General features: G+C 43.8%; 1 long non-coding RNA gene across 1 annotated transcript; it reads right to left on the reverse strand.

Moving 5' to 3' along the window:
* Positions 1-1071: 1071 nt before the first annotated feature.
* On the reverse strand, positions 1072-21977 carry LOC143926593 (uncharacterized). The gene is made up of 4 exons (XR_013262101.1): positions 21856-21977; positions 2512-2770; positions 2108-2273; positions 1072-1436 (listed from the first exon to the last, which is right to left on the reverse strand). It is a non-coding gene; the product is annotated as an uncharacterized LOC143926593 (long non-coding RNA).
* Between the last annotated feature and the right edge of the window lie 1490 nt (positions 21978-23467).

The raw sequence follows: 23467 nt of genomic DNA on the forward strand, positions 1-23467 counted from the left end.
GCAACTACTGCCAGTGCCACCTGCCACTTCCAAACCAGTGTCACCTGCCAATGCCATCTGGCAGTTCCATGTGCCTGCCACCGCCAATTAGTGGCAACTACTGCCAGTGCCACCTGCCACTTCCAAACCAGGGCCACCTGCCAGTGCCAACTGGTAGTTCCACGTGCCTGCCAGTGGCAACCAATGTCACCTGCCAGTGCCAGCCTTACTCTCTGGTCAGCCCATAACCCTGATGTAACAGCGTTTCATTGGAGTTATTGACCGGGTGCTCCATTGTGAGTTAGGGATAGGGGTGAAAATTAGTGGCCTTACTCCGGGAGCTGACAATCCATGCCACTCAAAAAAAAAAAAAAAAAAGCCATTACTACACAAATGCCACAAAGTATCCCACTTACAATACGCCAAACAGCACAGAGACAAGCCTCAAACCACCTGGCACAAAGTCATTTGAATTAATGAGACCAAAATTGAGCTTTTTGGCCACAACCATAAACACTACATTTGGAGGCGTCAACAAGGCCTATGATGAAAGGTACATCATTCCTACTGTGAAACACGAAGGTGGATCGCTGATGTTTTGGGGATGTGTGAGCTACAAAAGGCACAGGAAATCTGGTCAAAATTGTTGGCAAGATGAATGCAGTATGTTATCAAAAAATACTGGAGGAATATTTGATGAATGCAATCATGAAGCTCCGCATGGGACGTACTTGGACATTCCAACATTGAAATACAAGCAACACCAGAGCTAAAACATGGCCATCTGTGGATGGGGAGGAAAGGGCATGGTTAATGACATGGGATCTGAACCCAGTGCAGCTGGTTGACCGCCATCGCTGGAGGGTATGGATAAACCGTGTACAACAAAACAAATGGACCAGCGCTCAATGGGTTGAGTAAAACAGTCTCACAGCAGACAGTTGAACATGATTAGTCCTAGTTTATTCAGTAATGCTTGTAAAAGACATACATCAATACCACATTCCTGTGTAATATTAAAGGTATATATATATATATATATATATATACATACACACATACACACACACACACACACACATAAAAGGCATATCTATCTATATCTATCTATATCTAGCCATCCATATCTCTCTATATACACACACTGTCATTGCATCACTCTTCTTTGATGGTGCCTTTTCCTCATCCTGGGTTTAATAATCTTCTTTTGGTTTGTGAGCCCTGGGCTTGTGCCGTGCCATGCCTTACGCATCGTTTTAGATTTCTTTCCAGAGTTGTGTCCTTTGCCAGTCCGTCTTCACTTTTTGTCTATTGGTGCTTCCTTTATAAGGCGAATCATATCCTTGCACCATGATCAATCAACATACTGTTTGCGAAATTTTCTTCCAAGGATGAAAAACGTCATTGCAGAAGCGGTGCCACAATTGCCATTTGACTGAATTTGCTGGGTGGAGAATCTGCATGAAAACAAGTGAAAAGAGAGGTCATACAAATGTACAGAGAAGCAGCAAAGCAAACTTTTTCTCTCTTTCTTAGCCCTTGTACACATGGTCTGACATTCCGACGGAAAATGTTCGATTGGACCGTGTTGTCGGATAATCCGACCATGTGTGGGCTACATCGGACTGTTTTCGTCGGAATGTCCGACTGACAAAGTTTTAGAGCTGGGCTATAAAATTTTCGGACAACATGATCCGAGCGGACTTTGTCCGATAATTTGTAGAGAATTCCGATCGGACAAAGTGCCACGCATGCTCAGGTCAAATTCCTAGACCAAAGCTATTGGCTACTAGCCTGAACGTAGTCCAGTTCTAACGAAATAACGTCATCACGTTACGAACAATCGGATTTTCCGACAACTTTGTCCGACCGTGTGTATGCAACACCAGTTTCGGACAAAAGCTGACGGATTTTGTTTTCGGAATGTCCGACTGCGTGTACAAGGGCTTAGGTGTGCATTCAGTGTGGGAGGATCACCATCTTACTCAGATTTTTATTGCTCTCTGGGTCTTTTTTTCGCACATGAAAGTAAAAGCCGCTTTCAGGGGAATTTTTTGAATGCATCTGCATGTTATCTTGTTATCATGTCCTTAAACCATGCATTGACTTCATTGACTGGATGGCGAACCTTGTGCCTTGCCTTGCGCCTTGGTTACTGGTTCTTGCCATTAGTCAATCCTTTGTCCACAAGCGCTGGATGTTCTTCCTCCTCGCCTGTCCCCCCTACACAGGACCATGAACCATGGCCTGACGCCTTGCGCTGAATTTGCTGCCAGTGGTCATGAGTGGAGAATCTACATAAAAACACATGAAAAGAGAGGTCATACAAATGTACAGAGAAGCAGCAGATCAAACTTCTAGTTTTCAGACGATAGCTGGCATTATGGGCAGGTAACCCAGTAGCGCATTTAGGTTTTGTGCTGCCCCAGGCCTGACTAAACTTGTTCACCTCCTAATTTAAGTGACCCACCCCTTGCTATATATAGCCCCTGGACTATAGAAGATAACAATATAAATAACCAACGGACCTACCGGATCTAACACTGTCACGTGAACACTGATTTTTTGAGTCGGCCCGCTTCGTGCACCATCCACAATGACATGGATCTCGTCGCAGTCCTCTTGTGTAGTATGGAGGGGGGTTTAGGTGCACTCTTAGGTCATCCCAGGATGCAGCTTGAGGTAAGATAGTCCTGTAACTGTCAGATGCATCCGGTGTGAATCCCCATTCACATTTTGTAGCCGGCTCTAACCTCCACATTTTGATATGGAAGGATGATTTGAGGAAATGCTGAAGAAAGATAGAACATGTTTAATAAGGAAATATTTTAAAAACTGGAATTTATTACATCAAAATACAATGAGAGGAGATAAAAAGTTTTTGGAGATCTCATTGGGGACATGACATTCTTCTTAGAGTTTCGATCCTTAAAATGGGTTGTAAAGGTTCATTTTTTATTTTCTAAATGGGTTCCTATAAGCTAGTGCATTGTTGGTTCACTTACCTTTTCCTTCAATTTCCCTTCTAAATGTTTTTTTTATTTTCTTTGTCTGAATTTCTCACTTCCTGTTCCTCATCAGTAAGCTGTTCTGGCTGACTAACCACCAGCTCAGATGATGGTGAGAAGTTTACTGAGGAGAAACAGGAAGTGAGATATTCAGACAAAGAAAAAAAACATTTAGAAGGGAAATCGAAGGAAAAGGTAAGTGAACCAACAATGCACTAGCTTAGAGGAACCTATGTAGAAAATAAAAAACAAACCTTTACAACCCCTTTGAACCCTTTTTGTACGACTGCAATTAATGATTATTTTCATAATGGATTAATCGGCTGATTATTTTTTTGATTAATTGGATAAAATCATATTAAAAAAAATAAATAAAAAAAAAAGCAATATGCCATTTATTTAAAAGTAATAAATGAAAAAAAACTGAGTGTTACACTCAAACTGCAGAATAAAACACCAATAAATTTCGGTACTGGAGGGAGGATAGGTTTCAGATGTATATCGTTTAGCAGAATATGCCAGTGTTTCTTAACCACTTGGGTACCGCGCTATTGCCGAATGACGGCATTAGCGCGGACCTAGATTTCCAGGACTACGTCTATTGACGTCGTCCCGGTTACGAGCGGCCTGCGCGCCCCCCGAGGGGCGCGCGCGGCGCGCTCTGTGATCGGCGAGTCTATGAGACTCGCCTGATCACCGATCCGTGCAAGGGGTCGATCCCGACCCCTTATCACGTGATCAGCTGTCAGCCAATGACAGCTGATCATGTGATAGAACGGAGCCGGTAATCGACTATTATTCCTCCTCGCGCTGACAGCGCGAGGAGAAAAAAAAAAAGCCGATCACCGGTCCCGATCACGGCCAGCAATGCAAGGCACCACATGCCACCTGCCAGTGCCCACCTGCCTCCCGCAGTGCCATCCTGAAGTATAAATAAAGTAAAAGTGCCCCCCGTCTGTGCCCATAGTGCCCACAGTGCCACCCACAGTGCCACCCACAGTGCCACCCAATCTGCCTCAAAGGTGCTGCACCCCAGTGCCGCCCATCAGTGCCCAGCAGTGCCGCCCATCAGTGCCCAGCAGTGCCACCTATCAGAGCCACCTATCAGTGCCACCTATCAGTGCCCATCAGTCCCATCTATCTGTGGTACCTATCAGTGCCCATCCGTGCCACCCATCCGTGCCACCCATCCGTGCCATCTTATCTGTGCCCATCTTTGCCCATCAGTGCCGCCTTATCTGTGCCCATCGGTGCCGCCTTATCTGTGCCTATTAGTGCCGACCAGTGCAGCCTATCAGTGCCCACCAATGCAGCCTATCAGTGCCGCCTTATCAGCGCACTTCAATGAAGGAGAAAAATGACCCGTTTGCAAAATTTTATAACAAACTATTAAAACATGATTTTTTTTTTTTTTTTTTTGCATCTTTTTTTGTTTGTTTAGCAAAAAATAAAACTCCGAGCTGTAACTAAATACCACCAAAAGAAAGCTCTATTTGTGGGAAAAAAATGATAAAAATTTCATTTGGGTACAGTGTTGTATGACCGCGCAATTGTCATTCAAAGTGCATCAGCGCTGAAAGCTGAAAATTGGTCTGGGACTGAGGGGGGTTTAAGTGCCCAGTAAGCAAGTGGTTAATAATACTCTTTTTTATATTGGGTATTGTAGTCCAATATAATGGCTGCATTATTGGGCTTCAGGTCTATTTTATTTTTATCCTTAATTAACTCTTTTCGGTCCATTTCGCGGATTCCGTCTTCAATATTGTTAGTCTTGTAGCCTTTTTCTACGAATCTTTTGCCGATTCTCTTGGCTTGGTCTAGAAAAAAACAATTTTTTGCTACAATTTCTTCATAGTCACATAAGTTGCCCTTTTGGTATATTCCGTAGCCAGTTGAGGTGGTGGCAACTTGTCATGGGTAGATAGCTGTTTCTATCAATGTTTTTAACCACTTGCCGACCGCCGCACGACGATGTACGTCGACAGAATGGCACGGGCAGGCATAAGGGCTTACATGTACGTCCTTGCCTGCCCGCCGGTCGGGGGCCCGATCGGGCCCCCACCCGGTGCCTGCGGCGGTCGGTATTCGTTCGGGAGCGATCCCGGACGAGGGGACGGCCATTCATTCATGGCCACCCCCTCGCGATTGCTCCCGACGAATGAAAATGTCCCGTGACATCACTTCCTCTCCTGTAATGTAAACACAGGAGAGGAAGTGATGTATTCTCTCCTCCGTGTCGGTATTTTTCGTTCCGGCACCGAGGAGAGAGGTTCGGTGAGTTGCACCAACACACCACACATACAGTAGAACATGCCAGGCACACTCACACCCCCCCTTTACCCCCCGATCACCCCTCAATTACCCCTGCCCCCCCAGTCACAGTGACACCAATTGCTTTTATTTTTTTTTATTTTTTTGCATTGGTGTCATTTGTGACTGTAATAACTGTTAGGGCAGCCCCCTGATTTCCCCCTAGTTAACCCTTTCACCAGTGATCACCATATAACTGTTACAGGTGACGCTGGTTGGTTAGTTATTTTTTTATAGTTTCAGGGCACCCGCCATTTATTACCTAATAAAGGTTTAACCCCCTGATCACCCGGCGGGTGTCATTTGTGACTGTAATAACTGTTAGGGCAGTTAGGGTTAGCCCCCTTTAGTTCTAAGGTACCCCCCTAACCCCCCCAATAAAGGTTTAACCCCGTGATCACCCCCCGTCGCCAGTGTCACTAAGGCTGGGTTCACATTGCAGCGGTTTATGAGAACGGATGTGATTCGCACCGCACAGCAGTGCAAATCACATCCGATCTCTGTGCGATTCGAGTTCAGCCATACAGATAGTATGGCTGAATTCGTGTCGCACCCGCCGCACCCACCGCAAACTCGCACGGGACCCTTTTTTGGTCCGCAGCAGAATCGGATCGCATGGGTGTTCACACCATGCGATCCGAGTTTGCAGATCGCACTGCGATATGCGAACTGATCTGGGGGTGTCATTAACATTTCACTGACACTCCCAGCAGTTCGCATAGGGCAGTGTGAACTGCCGCCGGGAGGCATGTGATGCGGGAACCCGCCGCGCATTCGTGGCGTTCCCACATCGCTCCAGTGTGAACCCAGCCTAATAAGCGATCGTTATTCTGATCACTGTATTAGTGTCACAGGTGACGCTAGTTAGGCAGGTAGGTATTTAGGTTCGCCGCAGCTTTTTATAGCGCCAGGGACCCCCATATACTACCGCATAAAGCCCCCTGATTGCCCCCTAGTTAACCCTTTCACCAGTGATCACCATATAACTGTTACAGGTGACGCTGGTTGGTTAGTTATTTTTTTTATAGTTTCAGGGCACCCGCCATTTATTACCTAGTCTCACTAGTGTACCCCTAAATTTAGGGGTGTCTACTTTCCAAAATGGGGTCATTTGGGGGGGGGTTTGTGCCATCTTGGCATTTTATGGCCTTCAAAACTGTAACGCCCTTAGAAAGCCTGAAGGCGGTGCTTGGTTTTCGGGGCCCCGTACGCGGCTAGGCTCCCAAAAAGTCCCACATATGTGGTATCCCCGTACTCAGGAGAAGCAGCAGAATTTATTTTGGGGTGTCATTTCACATATGCCCATAGCATGTACGAGCAATATATCATTTAGTGACAACTTTGTGTAAAAAAAAAAAAAAAAAAAAAAAAAAATTATTTTTTGTCATTATTCAATCGCTTGAGGCAAAAAAATAAAATATTCAATGGGCTCAACATGCCTCTTATCAATTTCCTTAGGGTGTCTACTTTCCAAAATGGGGTCATTTGGGGGGGTTTTGTGCTGCCCTGCCATTTTAGCACCTCAAGAAATGAGATAGGCAGTCGTAAACTAAAAGCTGCGTAAATTCCAGAAAACGTACCTTAGTTTGTAGATGTGACAACTTTTGCGCAAACCAATAAATATACAATTATTGACTTTTTTTTTACCAAAGACATGTGGCTGAATACATTTTGGCCTAAATGTATGACTAAAATTGAGTTTATTGGATTTTTCTAATAACAAAAAGTAGAAAATATCATTTTTTTTCAAAATTTGCGGTCTTTTTACGTTTATATCGCAAAAAATAGAAATCGCAGAGGCAATCAAATACCATCAAAAGAAAGCTCTATTTGTGGGAAGAAAAGGACGCAAATTTTGTTTGGGTACAACATTGCATGACCGCGCAATTACCAGTTAAAGCAGCGCAGTGCCAAATTGTAAAAAGACCTCTGGTCATTTACCAGCAAAATGGTCCGGTCTGAAGGTGGTTAAAGTGCGTTTTTGTGCTCAAGATATTTCCATCTTGTATGATATCTAAGTCCAGGAAAGTCACTTGTTTTTGACTTGTATCCCATGTTGGGGTAATATTGCGGTCATTTACGTTTAGTTTTTCCAAAAAATTAACTAGGCCGTCTTCTTCTCCTTTCCATATGATAAAGATATCATCAATATATCTTTTGAACACTACTAGCTCAGTAGGTGTATTTGTAAAGACGGATTGTTCTTCCCATTTTGCCATAAATAGGCCAGCTACACTAGGCGCAAATTTTGCTATGCCTGTTTTTTGATGATAATAGTTCCAGCTATACCAAAAATAACTGTTCTTAAGACAGAAATCCAGACATTTAATTAAGTATTTTCTCTGTGAGCATGGTAGAGTGTTTCCTTAGGCCCCATTTGGTGGCTTCACATGCTTGATAGTGAAGGATGATCGTATACAATGAGGAAACATCTGCCGTTGCTAAAGTCCACGGTCCTTCATGGTGGGGTAGTTCCTCTAGAATTTGTAGTACCTGTTTAGTGTCCCGTAGATATGCCTTTGTATTTTTCACTGTGGGTTGCAAAAAGTTATCTATATATGCACCCATTCTTGCAGTGAGAGAGTCTATTCCGTTAACGACCACTGGGGCCCACCACAGACTTACAACCGCCCATATGAACAAGGTCCACCTCAGACCTACAACCGTCCATACAAACAATACCATATACCTACTTACAATTACTATGCCCCATTACAAGATTATCCAGGAGAGGAGAGAGACGATAGATACCACCAGACATACTATCCAGAACCCCAAGATAATAGGGCTTTTTTGGGGAGAGGAGCAGAACATTATCCACCGAGACGGATGGAAGATACAAAAGAAATAAGGAGTCCAAGACAGACGGAAGAACCGAGAGAAATGAGAAGTCCAGGAAGAAAAAAGAGGCAGAAGAGCAGGAAAGAGAACAAGAGAAAGAGAATGAAAGGAGAAGGTATCTTTAACCTTAGCGAGATACCACTAACAGCAGAAGAGATTGGGGTACTTGACAAAGGCCTGAAATATGCTCCTGTTAGGAATCTGGATAAATTCTAGGCCTACATAGGTATCCAGAAATACGTCAGAAACCTTAACATTAAAAAATATATTGCAAGTGACCCAATCAAGACCCGAACAAGGGGTAATACATAGCACATTGAGGAATAAATCTGTTTTCAATCCCCAGATAAGTAACAATAAGTACATAGATGTTTTTAAGAAAAAACTGTAGTTGAAGATCTAAAATCATTAAAAATAAATAAAGAAGCAAGAAGAACCCAAATTCATGAGATGCGGCATCAAGAAAATAAGCAAAAAGAAAGGATATTGTAATCCGTCCCGCTGTAAGGGAGGAGGGATCGTTATCTTATCTAAAAAACAATACAACGACGGGATGGAAAGTCTACTTAACGACACAGATACTTATCTTAAACTTTTAAGCAATCCTGTTTTTAAGTGTAGAAAAAAAACTTGAACTAGTTGTACATCTCGGCTTGAAGAAAAATAATTCTAAACAAAAAAGAAGCCCAATATCTTATCCCAGAGTCATGTCGTACCCCTGTGATCTATTCCCTTCCAAAAATCCACAAAAACAAAAGAGAATCCCCCACAAAGACCTATTGTTAACCAAATAGACTCTCTCACTGCAAGAATGGGTGCATATATAGATACATTTTTGCAACCCACAGTGAAAAATACAAAGGCATATCTACGGGACACTAAACAGATACTACAAATTCTAGAGGAACTACCCCACCATGAAGGACCGTGGACTTTAGCAACGGCAGATGTGTCCTCATTGTATACGATCATCCTTCACTATCAAGCATGTGAAGCCACCAAATGGGGCCTAAGGAAACACTCAGAACTACCATGCTCAGAGAAAATAATTAAATGTCTGGATTTCTGTCTTAAGAACAGTTATTTTTGGTATAGCTGGAACTATTATCATCAAAAAACAGGCGTAGCAAAATTTGCGCCCAGTGTAGCTGGCCTATTTATGGCAAAATGGGAAGAAGAATCAGTCTTTACAAATACACCTACTGAGCTAGTAGTGTTCAAAAGATATATTGATGATATCTTTATCATATGGAAAGGAGAAGACGATGGCCTAGTTAATTTTTTGGAAAAACTAAACGTAAATGACCGCAATATTACCCTAACATGGGATATAAGCCAAAAACAAGTGACTTTCCTGGACTTAGATATCATACAAGATGGAAATATCTTGAGCACAAAAACGCACTTTAAAAAGGTTGATAGAAACAGCTATCTACCCATGACAAGTTGCCACCACCTCAACTGGCTATGGAATATACCAAAAGGGCAACTTATGCGACTACGAAGAAATTGTAGCAAAAAAGGTTTTTTTCTGGACCAAGCCAAGAGAATAGGCAAAAGATTCGTAGAAAAAGGCTACAAGACCAACCATATTGAAGACGGAATCCGCGAAGTGAGCGAAATGGACCGAAAAGAGTTAATTAAGGACAAAAATAAAAAATAGACCTGAAGCCCAATAATGCAGCCATTATATTGGACTACGATACCCAATATAAAAAAGTAGAGAGTATTATTAAAAGGGGTTGTAAAGGTTTGTTTTTTTATTTTCTACATAGGTTCCTCTAAGCTAGTGCATTGTTGGTTCACTTACCTTTTCCTTTGATTTCCCTTCTAAATGTTTTTTTTTTTCTTTGTCTGAATATCTCACTTCCTGTTTCTTCTCAGTAAACTTCTCACCATCATTCGAGCTGGTGGTTAGTCAGCCAGAACAGCTTACTGAACAGCTTACTGAGGAGGAACAGGAAGTGAGAAATTCAAAGAAAACAAAGAAAAAAAAACATTTATAAGACCCCTTTCACGAGCTTTAGCGTTAAAAAAAGCGCCTGTAAAGCGCTTGAAATAAGCCTCATCTGCAGTCCCAATGTGAAATGTCAGCGCCCGAAAAACGCTCGTAAAGCGCAGCTTAAACTAGCAGTGCTTTACCAGCGTTTTTTGAGCGTTAATGGGGCGCTTTTAACCCCTGCTAGTGGCCAAATAAAGGGTTAAAAGCGCCCACAAAACGCTGCTGCCAATAGCGTTTTTCAGGCGTTTTACAAGCGCTTCCCATTGATTTCAATGGGAAGGGGCATTTTAGGAGCGTTGTATTCACCGCTCCAAAAGCGCTGCAAAGAAGCTGCTTGCAGGACTTTTTTTGACGCTCTGCCAGCGCAGCGCCTTGGTGTGAAAGCACTCGGGCTTTTACATTGGGATTGCAGTTGCAGCTTCTTTCAGGCGCTTTTTTTAACGCTAAAGCGCCTAAAAAACGCCCCAGTGTGAAAGGGGTCTAAGGGAAATCAAAGGAAAAGGTAAGTGAACCAACAATGCACTAGCTTATAGGAACCTATTTTGAAAATAAAAAAACGAACCTTTACAACCCCTTTAAGAAACACTGGCATATTCTGCTAAACGATATACATCTGAAACCTATCCTCCCTCCAGTACCGAAATTTATCTATAAACGTGCCCCGACATTAACCACTTGCCGACCGCCTCACGCCGATGTACGTCGGCAGAATGGCACGGGCAGGCATAAGCACGTACATGTACGTGATTTGCCTCCCGCGGGTCGGGGGCCCGATCGGGCCCCCGCCCGGTGCCTGCGGCGGTCGGTTTTCGTTCGGGAGCGATCCCGGACGAGGGGACGGCCATTCATTCATGGCCACCCCCTCGCGATCGCTCCCGACGAATGGAAATCCCCGGTGACATCACTTCCTCTCCTGTAATGTAAACACAGGAGAGGAAGTGATGTATTCTCTCCTCCGTGTCGGTATTTTTCGTTCCGACACGGAGGAGAGCGGATCAGTGAGTTGCACCAACACATCCCACACACAGTAGAACATGCCAGGCACACTCACACCCCCCCTTTACCCCCCGATCACCCCCCCAATTACCCCTGCCCCCCAGTCACAGTGACACCAATGTCATTTTTTTTTTTTTTTTTTTTTTTTTTGCATTGGTGTCATTTGTGACTGTAATAACTGTTAGGGCAGTTAGGGTTAGCCCCCTTTAGTTCTAATGTACCCCCCTAACCCCCCCAATAAAGGTTTAACCCCGTGATCACCCCCCGTCGCCAGTGTCACTAAGGCTGGGTTCACATTGCAGCGGTTTATGAGAACGAATGTGATTCGCACCGCACTGCAGTGCAAATCACATCCGATCTCTGTGCGATTCGAGTTCAGCCATTCGCCGCACCCGCCGCACCCGCCACACCCGCCGCACCCGCCGCAAATTCGCACGGGACCCTTTTTTTGGCCCGCAGCAGAATCGGATCGCATGGGTGTTCACACCATGCGATCCGAGTTTGCAGATCGCACTGCGATATGCGAACTGATCTGGGGGTGTCAGTAACATTTCACTGACACTCCCAGCAGTTCGCATAGGGCAGTGTGAACTGCCGCCGGGAGGCATGCGATGCGGGAACCCGCCGCGGATTCGCGGCGTTTCCGCATCGCTCCAGTGTGAACCCAGCCTAATAAGCGATCATTTTTCTGATCGCCGTATTAGTGTCACAGGTGACGCTAGTTAGGCAGGTAGGTATTTAGGTTCGCCGCAGCTTTTTATAGCGCTAGGGACCCCCATATACTACCGCATAAAGCCCCCTGATTGCCCCCTAGTTAACCCTTTCACCAGTGATCACCATATAACTGTTACAGGTGACGCTGGTTGGTTAGTTATTTTTTTATAGTTTCAGGGCACCCGCCATTTATTACCTAATAAAGGTTTAACCCCCTGATCACCCGGCAGGTGTCATTTGTGACTAATAACTGTTAGGGCAGTTAGGGTTAGCCCCCTTTAGTTCTAAGGTACCCCCCTAACCCCCCCAATAAAGGTTTAACCCCGTGATCACCCCCCGTCGCCAGTGTCACTAAGGCTGGGTTCACATTGCAGCGGTTTATGAGAACGGATGTGATTCGCACCGCACTGCAGTGCAAATCACATCCGATCTCTGTGCGATTCGAGTTCAGCTATACAGATAGTATGGCTGAATTCGTGTCGCACCCGCCGCACCCGCCGCAAACTCGCACGGGACCCTTTTTTTGGTCCGCAGCAGAATCGGATCGCATGGGTGTTCACACCATGCGATCCAAGTTTGCAGATCGCACTGCGATATGCGAACTGATCTGGGGGTGTCATTAACATTTCACTGACACTCCCAGCAGTTCGCATAGGGCAGTGTGAACTGCCGCCGGGAGGCATGCGATGCGGGAACCCGCCGCGCATTCGTGGCGTTCCCGCATCGCTCCAGTGTGAACCCAGCCTAATAAGCGATCGTTTTTCTGATCGCTGTATTAGTGTCACAGGTGACGCTAGTTAGGCAGGTAGGTATTTAGGTTCGCCGCAGCTTTTTATAGCGCCAGGGACCCCCATATACTACCGCATAAAGCCCCCTGATTGCCCCCTAGTTAACCCTTTCACCAGTGATCACCATATAACTGTTACAGGTGACGCTGGTTGGTTAGTTATTTTTTTATAGTTTCAGGGCACCCGCCATTTATTACCTAGTCTCACTAGTGTACCCCTAAATTTAGGGGTGTCTACTTTCTAAAATGGGGTCATTTGGGGGGGGGGTTTGTGCCATCTTGGCATTTTATGGCCTTCAAAACTGTAACGCCCTTAGAAAGCCTGAAGGCGGTGCTTGGTTTTTGGGGCCCCGTACGCGGCTAGGCTCCCAAAAAGTCCCACATATGTGGTATCCCCGTACTCAGGAGAAGCAGCAGAATTTATTTTGGGGTGTCATTTCACATATGCCCATGGCATGCGTGAGCAATATATCATTTAGTGACAACTTTGTGAAAAAAAAAAAAAGTTTGTAATTTTCCCGCAACTTGTGGCAAAATATAAAATATTCCATGGACTCAACATGCCTCTCAGCAAATAGCTTGGGGTGTCTACTTTCTAAAATGGGGTCATTTGTGGGGGTTTTGTGCCATCTTGGCATTTTATGGCCTTCAAAACTGTAATAGGTAGTGAGAAGTGAACTCAAAAAATTACGCCCTTAGAAAGCCTGAAGGCGGTGCTTGGTTTTCGGGGCCCCGTACGCGGCTAGGCTCCCAAAAAGTCCCACATATGTGGTATCCCCGTACTCAGGAGAAGCAGCAGAATTTATTTTGGGGTGTCATTTCACATATGCCCATGGCATGCATGAGCAATATATCATTTAGTGACAACTTTGTGAAAAAAAAAAAAAAAAAAAAAAAGTTTGTAATTTTCCCGCAACTTGTGGCAAAATATAAAATATTCCATGGACTCAACATGCCTCTCAGCAAATAGCTTGGGGTGTCTACTTTCTAAAATGGGGTCATTTGTGGGGGTTTTGTGCCATCTTGGCATTTTATGGCCTTCAAAACTGTAATAGGTAGTGAGGCGTGAAATCAAAAATTTACGCCCTTAGAAAGCCTGAAGGCGGTGCTTGGTTTTCGGGGCCCTGTACGCGGCTAGGCTCCCAAAAAGTCCCACATATGTGGTATCCCCGTACTCAGGAGAAGCAGCAGAATTTATTTTGGGGTGTCATTTCACATACGCCCATAGCATGTGTGAGCAATATATCATTTAGTGACAACTTTGTGTAAAAAAAAAAAAAAAATTTTTTTTTTGTCATTATTCAATCGCTTGAGGCAAAAAAATAAAATATTCAATGGGCTCAACATGCCTCTTATCAATTTCCTTAGGGGGTCTACTTTCCAAAATGGGGTCATTTGGGGGGGTTTTGTACTGCCCTGTCATTTTAGCACCTCAAGAAATGAGATAGGCAGTCGTAAACTAAAAGCTGCGTAAATTCCAGAAAACGTACCTTAGTTTGTAGATGTGACAACTTTTGCGCAAACCAATAAATATACAATTATTGACTTTTTTTTTACCAAAGACATGTGGCTGAATACATTTTGTCCTAAATGTATGACTAAAATTGAGTTTATTGGATTTTTCTAATAACAAAAAGTAGAAAATATCATTTTTTTTCAAAATTTGCGGTCTTTTTACGTTTATATCGCAAAAAATAAAAATCGCAGAGGCAATCAAATACCATCAAAAGAAAGCTCTATTTGTGGGAAGAAAAGGACGCAAATTTTGTTTGGGTACAACATTGCATGACCGCGCAATTACCAGTTAAAGCAGCGCAGTGCCAAAGTGTAAAAAGACCTCTGGTCATTTACCAGCAAAATGGTCCGGTCTGAAAGTGGTTAAGAGATAAAATAGTGAAAAACGTACCGGATCCTCCAACTAAGGGTTTTACTTTCTTCACAGGGAAGGGTTTTTACCCATGCAAACGTTGCTTTGCTTGAAGCAAAACAAAGAAGCCAGCACAAAAAAAAATTTTAAATTTACATCAACCAGCACTGGAAATTCATACGAGATTAGTTATTTTGTCTGCTGCAACACAGAAGGTGCAGTCTATGCACTGGAATGTAGTTGCGGCCTACAATACATTGGACACACAAAAAGAACTTTGAGAATAAGGATTAAGGAACACATACAAAACATTATTATTATTGACAAGCACAGGGTTTCTAAACATCATAGAAAGGACCCTACACATTTAAAATTCTGGGGCATTGAGCCGTACAAAAAACTTTGTCGAGGGGGACACAAGGTTAGGACCCTCAGCCAAATGGAATCAAAATGGATTTTTACCCTTGATACGCTTACCTCTCGAGGGTTAAATATAGAATTTGATCTCAACTGTTTTATTAATGATTTTTAAGTCTCTCTAAAATGTTTTCTTTAGTAATATTTGATATTACTTGCTTTTATATCGATATATTGATTGTATATGCCTCCTTTACCTGAACATCTTTTCCGGAGTCTGTCTATATAATTTTAAAACAAATTTTCAAAAACCTCTACAATTACCATTTCTATTTTTAATATCTCTAACATTTTTTATTGCTTTTTCCGTATAATATTTACATATCCCGAGCCTCTAAGTCTAGGTATATGGATATAGATATAGAGAGATATTTACTCTAAAACAACAATCATATAATAAATATACTTTGAAATCTATATATTTATTGTGACCACCGATAGAAACCCCCTTTTTTCAGAATGAACATTATTTGATTATATATTAAAAACTGCTCGATCCATCATAAACTATCACGGCTGCAGTCTCCCACTAACAGCGAGACATACTTTGCTGACACTGAGATTACTAACAGACATTCAAACCGGAAGTTTCTTCTGGCAACATAATTAGACACCTTGCACGAATGTCAAATACACAACAAAATGGCTGCGATCGTAGTCTATGATATAAGCTACAAAAAAATGGCCGCCCCATTGGTTTACATCTGATCTACAGGAAAATGGCCGCCAAATAAACAAAACTACCTGAGCCTATTTAAATACACTCCATTGCCCATAAGCCTCATCCCAGTCGGAGTCACGTGTGTTGTGACGTAACGCGTAGGATACGAGAGGCAAACTAGACACTGGAACAGATGCCCAGGTACGAGCTTGGCGCTCGTTTTTACAATACTCAGCTTGCATAAGGAAAATGTGAGTTTTTATGGTTCTACTTAAAATAAACTTTGAAACTTTTTCAAACATACTGCACCATGGTAGGCCTCTCTTTATCTTTTTTTCTCTGATACATTGAGCATCTAAAATGATTTAAGCGATCCAAGTAATTAATGCCCAGCGGAAAGACAAGGAAAGGATCCCCCCCAGCTTTATCCCATACACAGTATGAACGCCTAGGAAAAGACCGATCCGAAGGGATCCTTCCCCTTAAAACCTTGCTACATGCCGTTTACCTTACAGCAGTAAGGTAATCATTTTAAACCACGGGTGTCAGCGACACTGAAGATTAATTTCTTAGCACTTAAAGGCACAGTACCACTGAATGTCAGTATAGCAGCACACAGTGTTCCTGCGAAACACTTGCACATCTGCACTACTGTTGCACACTGGACCAAGAAACAAACGTCCAATATTGCACTAAAGACTTGATACACTCAGTGTGTTAATAAGAATTTTTATCCATTTATTCATATATATTTTTAATTTGTTTTGTATATACATATTTTGTGTTTCTCCTTGATGAAATAAGTCACTTTATGAATTATTCACTCTTTGCGTTTGTTGCACAATTTTGAAATCACATATAGCTACACTATCTACCTCTTTATGCAATATTGCACTTGCTGGATATACGTTTTATATTTATTTTTTAAATTTTGTTTATTGCACAATAGTAATTTTTCTATGATCAACACCCATGTCCCTTTTTAACGGATATTTTAATGAATTTATGGTATTATTTTTATACTTTATCTGCACATTTGCACTTTATCTGGTTAGTGATACTGATGAATGTCTGCTAGCTATAATCACAACCTGATACTTCTAATAATTTATCATATATAGAAGAGAGATTACATAATCCTCTATAAGGAGCGCAACACCACCTTTTTTTCTTTGATTACCCAAATACTTGGACACGAGTTTGGTCCTTATGGTGTTTGCAGCACCTATCTTTTCAATATATCGATAGATTCCTTTTAGCGCAGGAGTAGCTATTTTACAGCGCACGTACAAACATGTTGAATAAAGTATAACAAATGGCGGTTCAACTGTTCATGCTACATAAAAATGGTAGATATATTTTAACTTCTTGCCGCCTGCCCACCGTCATATGATAGCAGAGCGGTGCAGCTCTTGTTCTGGGCCGCCATCATATGAACGTCTGCTCCCGCAATCGTGGCTGTGCCATGTTGCTAGGACACGGCACGACCCCGATCTGTGGAAAGAACCAAGTCCTCGGCTCTTTGAACATGTGATCGGTTGTGTCCAATCACAGCCAGTGACATGTAAACAAGGAAGTGCCGGTAATCGGCACTCCTCGCCTCACACTGACAGAGTGTGTGGTGAGGAGAGCCAATCAGCGGCATCTTCTCACAGGGGAACATTTAGGAATGTAATCAGAGCACTGATCATCAGCGCCCGGATTACAATAGTAAAAAAAACAGTGCCCACCAATGCCAATGATCAGAGCCCACCAGTGGCAGCAATCAGTGCCCACCACTGCCCAAAAGTGCCCACTAATACCACCTATTAGTGCCCACCAGTGCCGCCTATCAGTGCCACCTGTCAGTGCCCATAAGTGTGGCATATTAGTGCCTTCTCAGTGCCAGTAAGTGCCGCCTCATCAGTGCCACCAATCAGTGCTCATTTGCGATGCAGTCAATGCCCATCAGTGTCGCCCTTCAGTACCACCTATCCATGCCGCCTATCAGTGCTCATCCGTGCCACCTGCCAGTGCCCATAAGTGCGGCATATTAGTGCCTTCTCATCAGTGCCCATAAGTGCCACCTCATCAATCCCCACAGTTCAGCCTATCAGTGCTGCCTCATGAGCGCACATCAGTGAAGGCAAAAAATGACTTGGTTACAAAATTTACTGACAGAAAAAAAAGTGAAAAAATAAATTAAAAAAAAAAAAAAAAAACACACCACACTTTTCAAAAGTTTTTTTTTTTTTTTTTTATATAAATAAAACCAGCAGGGTATAGTGTTGTATGACCGCGCAATTGTCGTTCAGAGTGTGACAGCGCTGAAAGCTGAAAAATGTCCTGGGCAGGAAGGGGCTAAAAGTGCCCTGTAGTCAAGTGGTTAAATACTTTAGACACTTTATGATCTCTCTAAGAGGTATAGCTGAGGCTTAAGAAATAGTTTTTCTTGTTTGAACACTTGTTATGATGTTTGTTTGATGGAACTACAAGCGAACACATAACTAGTTAAAGTAGGAGTCCGCTGGGAGTTCCGCCGTTTTTTTGTTTTTTTTAAAAGCCAGCAGCTACAAATACTGCAGCTGCTGACTTTTAAGATAAGGACACTTACCCGCCCACAGCGCGCCCACGATGTCGGCACCCGAAGCCGATCTCTCGATAGTCTCTCGGGTGCTGCTGCCGCCATCTTGGGTATGGGAATCAGGAAGTGGAGCCTTTTGGCTTCATTTCCCGGTTCCCTACTGCGAATGCGCGAGTCGCGCGGCGCAATAAGGATGGTCCCCGCTGTCTCTGGGATCTGTGCGTTTCCCAGCAGGCGACTTTCGGAAAGGGGCGTAGATTCTGAAGAATCTACGCCCCTTTCCGCAGATAGCTATGCCGGAAGTGGGTGCAGATACCTGTACTGTACAGGTACCTGCACCCCCCTGAAAGGTGCCAATTGTGGCGCCGGAGGGGGGAGGGTTCCAAATAGCGGAAGGTCCACTTTAGGGTGGACCTCCGCTTTAAGTGTTCTTGCAGAGCAAGACCACTTTCTGTTATCTCACATATATATTTAATAGCCAAATTTACCACCCTAACTCCTCCTACAGCTTTTACACTACATAGACAGTAATATACTGAAGCGTGTGGATTGTTCCCGATCGGTGTGCTATTACTTTGTGGAACGTTTCGCTAAATGGTTCACAAAATACCGTCATTTTTGCGGCGAAATTTGTCCCATAGGAATGAATGGCAAAATGTTCAAAACTAGAGTGGGAGCAGTGGGTAGCAGTAAGAAGGGTCGCTGGTTCAGATCCTAACCACAACACTACCTGCCTGGAGTTTGCATGTTCTCCCTGTGCCTGCGTGGGTTTCCTCCGGGTACTCTTGTTTCCTCCCACATGCCAAAGACATGCATGTAGGTTACTTGGCTTCTATCCAAAATTGGCCCTAGTATAAGAATGGGGACCTTGGATTGTGGGCTGCTTGAGGGTAGGGACTGATGTGAGTGTGTGATGTACAGGGATAGGGACAATTGTAGACACTCAGGTTGAACTGGATGGACTGGTGTCTTTATTCAACCTTACTAACCATGTAAAATTATGACCCCCCCCCCCCCATGATCAGCCAAAACATTATGGTGGCCACCCCATGATCAGCCAAAACAGTATGGCCACCCCATGATCAGCCAAAACAGTATGGCCACCCCATGATCAGCCAAAACAGTATGTCCACAACATGATCAGCCAAAACATTATGACCACCCCATGAAAAAAAAAAAAAAAAAAAAAACATTTTTGAAAAAAAAAACTTCAGCTCTTTCAGCGAATAATGGGACGTCAACTTTTTTTACTGCCATTTATACTTTTTTTTAAATATTAAGCTTTTTAACCACTTAAGCCCCGGACCAATTGTCAGCCTAAGGACCAGAGGTCTTTTTTACAATTTCGCACTGCACTGCTTTAACTGGTAATCAATAAGCGTATATTCATTGGTTTGCGCAAAAGTTATAGCGTCTACAACTAGAGTACATTTTCTGGAATTTATACGGCTTTTAATTTACGACTGCCCATCTCATTTCTTGAGGTGCTAAAATGGCAGGGCAGTACAACCCCCCCCCCCCCCCCCCAAATGACCCCATTTTGGAAAGTAGACACCACAAGAAAATTGCTGAGGGGCATGTGGAGCCCATTGAATATTTTTTTTTGTCCCAAGCGATTGAATGATGACACAAAAAAAAAAAAAAAAAAAAAAAAAAGTTTACAAAAAGTTGTCACTAAATGATATATTGCTCACACATGCCATAGTTATATGTGGAATTGCACCCCAAAATATATTCTGCTGCTTCTCCCGAGTACGGGGATACCACATATGTGGGACTTTTGGGGGGCCTGGCCACGCATGGCACCCCGAAAACCAATCACTGCCTTCAGGATTTCTAAGGGTGCAAATTTTTGATTTCACTCCTCGCTACCTATCAGTTTCGAAGGCCATAAAATGCCAAAATAGCACAAAACTCCCCCCAAATGACCCCATTTTGGAAAGTAGACACCCCAAGCTATTTACTGAGAGGCATGTTGAGTCCATGAAATTTTATATTTTGCCACAAGTTGCAGGAATATTACAATTACATTACAAAGTTGTCACAAAATGATATATTGCTCACACATGCTATGGACATAAGTCAAATTACACCCCAAAATAAATTCTGCTGCTTCTCCCGAGTACGGGGATACCACATGTGGGGGACTTTTTGGGAGCCTAGCCCTGTACGGGACCCCGAAAACCAAGCACTGCCTTCAGGATTTAAGTATAAAACGCTACAAAAAAAAACTGTTAGCGATCGCAGGGATCAGGCCCGACTCTGCGAACGCTGCAGTTATGTGTTTAGTGTTTTGCAAGTGACAGTGATCGATTGATACTGCACTTGGGTGGGCTGGGCAGAGGGTCAAAACGCAGGTGCCAGCAGGTATCTGGGCTGATCCCGCTAACAATGTGGTTTTTTGGAACCCTAAACTGCTGGGGACGCTAGTATAGATCTGATCAGATCAGATATTGATCGGTTCAGATTCTATACCACTACGGGAGGTGTATGCTTTGCGCGTGGGTGTTAGTGGTACTGGCACTAACCTAGCACTGCCTGGGGCAACGCAGACCCTGACCCTAAAACCTAATGATATCACCCGCCGGGTGATCAGGGGGTTAAACCTTTATTGGTTTATACGGTGATCACTGGTGAAAGGGTTAACTAGGGGCAATCAGTGGGTTAAAATCTTTATTAGGTAGTATATGGGGGGGGGTCACGGACGCTATATAAAAACCTGACGGGGAACCTAAATAACTAACTGGCTATCCAGCGTCACCAGTGACACTTCTACGGTGATCGCTGGTGAAAGGGTTAACTCTAGGGGCAATCAGGGGGTTAAAACAGTTATTGGGTAGTATATGGGGGGACCTAATGCTATAAAAAACCTGGCGGTGAACCTAAAAAAAAAAATAACTAGCTACCTAGCAGCACCAGTGACACTAATGCAGCGATCAGAAAAAAGATCGCTTAGTGACACTGGCAAAAGGGGGTGAAAGTTAACTAGGGGCAATCAGAGGGTTAAACCTTTATGGGGGGTGGGTAGGGGGCTACCCTGGACCTAACACTAACTGCCCTGACAGTTTTTACTGTCACAACTGACACTAAATGCGGTGATCAGTAAATAAATGATCACTGCAATCAGTGACACTGACGGGGGGGGGGGATTTGTGTGCCTATGTGTACCTACGTGTCAGTGTAGTGATTGCTGCACTTACTATGTCCTCTCCTCGCAGTCCGGTCAAAAAGACCGCCCCAAGGAGAGTGACATCACTTCCTCCCTGCCTGTGTTTACACTAGACAGGCAGGGGAAGCTTCTCATTCGCCAGGAGCGATCGAGAGGGGGTGGCCAGAAACCAGCGGCCATCCCCTCATCCCGGATCGCTCCTGAAGCGAAACGGACTGCCACAGCCAGCGGGAGGGGGTCCGATCGGACCCCCACCCGCTGCAAGGCAAGCACGTACCGGTACGTGCTTATGCCTGTCGGTGCCATTGTGCCGACGTAGATTTACATGCGGCGGTCCTTAAGTGGTTAAACACCTTTTCACAGTTACTCCAAACACACAACAGTTACTCAAGCCACTCCACCCAGTTACTCTGCCCCCTCCAGTAGGTGGGGGCAAGAACACTTTACACAATTTCCCCAGAAATTGTAGCTTTTCTAGTTTAGTATACAGTTCTAAATCACATTATTTAACAATAGTAACATATATAACTGTATTAAATACCTATTTTGGCCACTTGCTTCCATAAAACTGAACTCTGGCTGGATCTGTAAACTGTTCAGATCCTCTCTCTCTGATGTAATGAGTTCTAGCAATGTGCTGGGTAATTTCCAGAGAAAAATAGGTGCAAGGCTGGCTGTGATTGGCCAAGACTCTTGATCAGTGGGAGATTGGCTGTGATTGGCCAAAACTCCTGAGAGTCACAAAGGTTTAACTCTATGTTTTCTGGTTTCAATTCTGCTGTGTCTTTGAACTTAACTTTTACTGTCATATAATGAATCTTAAAAAGGCATACGTTTCCCGTTTGCTTCTGTGAACACAATATACAACTGTTATATGACATTCATGTATAAAGTCACAGTAAATAACTCTACTTTTATCTCTAACATGTGAGCATATAAACTGTATTAAGGTTATTAGCAGGTCTAGCTGTATATGCATGCAAGTCACATTAGCAAACTAGGACTGGTTTTAGGTGGCCAACTACAGGGGATATTGTAAATAATGGTATACTTCTGCAATTTGATGCTCTGAAATCTAAATTCAAACTGCCTAATTCTCACTTGTTTCGTTATTTGCAATTTATATATGATTCTCAATGAATGTATAGAGGACGTTACTACACTCTGTTTGGCTAGCTGTGGAAGTGTCTGTTGGGCAGTGGTCTCCAAACTGCAGCCCTTTGCTGACTTTTATCTGACCCTTGGGGCATTATTCCCTCCACTGTCAGCATCAGTGGGGCACAGTTACTGACACTGACAATGGGGCACTAGTATTCTCAATAGCACACTATTCCTCCCACTGACGACAAAAATAGGGGGCTATTCCTCCCACTGACATCAACGATGGGACACTCTTACTCCCACTAATACCAATTGTGGGGCATTGTTTAACCACTTGAGATCCGCGCTATAGCCAAATGACGGCTACAGCGCGGATCTCCTTTTCCGGGATGACGTCAATAGACGTAGTCTCGTGTACGAGCGGCCTGCGCGCCCCCTGAGGGGCGCGCGCGGCGCACTCTGATCGGCGAGTCCATGAGACTCGCCTGATCACCGATCCGTGCAAGGGGTCGATCCCGACCCCCTATCACATGATCAGCTGTCAGCCAATGACAGCTGATCATGTGATATAACGGAGCCGGTAATCGGCTATTAGCGCGAGGAGAAAAAAAAAAAAAAAAAAGGCGATCACGGCCAGCTTTACCAGTGCCCACCTGCCCCCTCATGAATAAGTGCCCTCGTCAGTGCCACCCATCAGTGCCCACAATCTGCCTCAACAACGGTGCTGCACCCCAGTGCCACATATCCGTGCCCATCAGTGTCATCTACCAGTGGTACCTATCAGTGGCCCTTAGTGCCACCCATCTGTGCCCATCTTTGCTGCCTTATCTATGCCTATCAGTGCACTTCAATGAAGGAGAAAAATGACCTGTTTGCAAAGTTTTATAACTATTAAACAGGATTTTTTTTTTATTATTTTGCATCTTTTTTTGTTTGTTTAGCAAAAAATAAAACTCCCAGCTGTAATTAACCACTTGCCGCCCGCCCCATTACAAAATGACGGTGGCAAAGTGGTTGCATAATCCTGATCGGACATCATATGATGTCCTCAG

The sequence above is a fragment of the Lithobates pipiens genome, unplaced genomic scaffold, assembly GCF_037356315.1.
Source record: "Lithobates pipiens isolate NorthernLeopardFrog02 unplaced genomic scaffold, aLitPip1_a1.2 Scaffold_23, whole genome shotgun sequence".
Taxonomy (NCBI): Eukaryota; Metazoa; Chordata; class Amphibia; order Anura; family Ranidae; genus Lithobates; species Lithobates pipiens.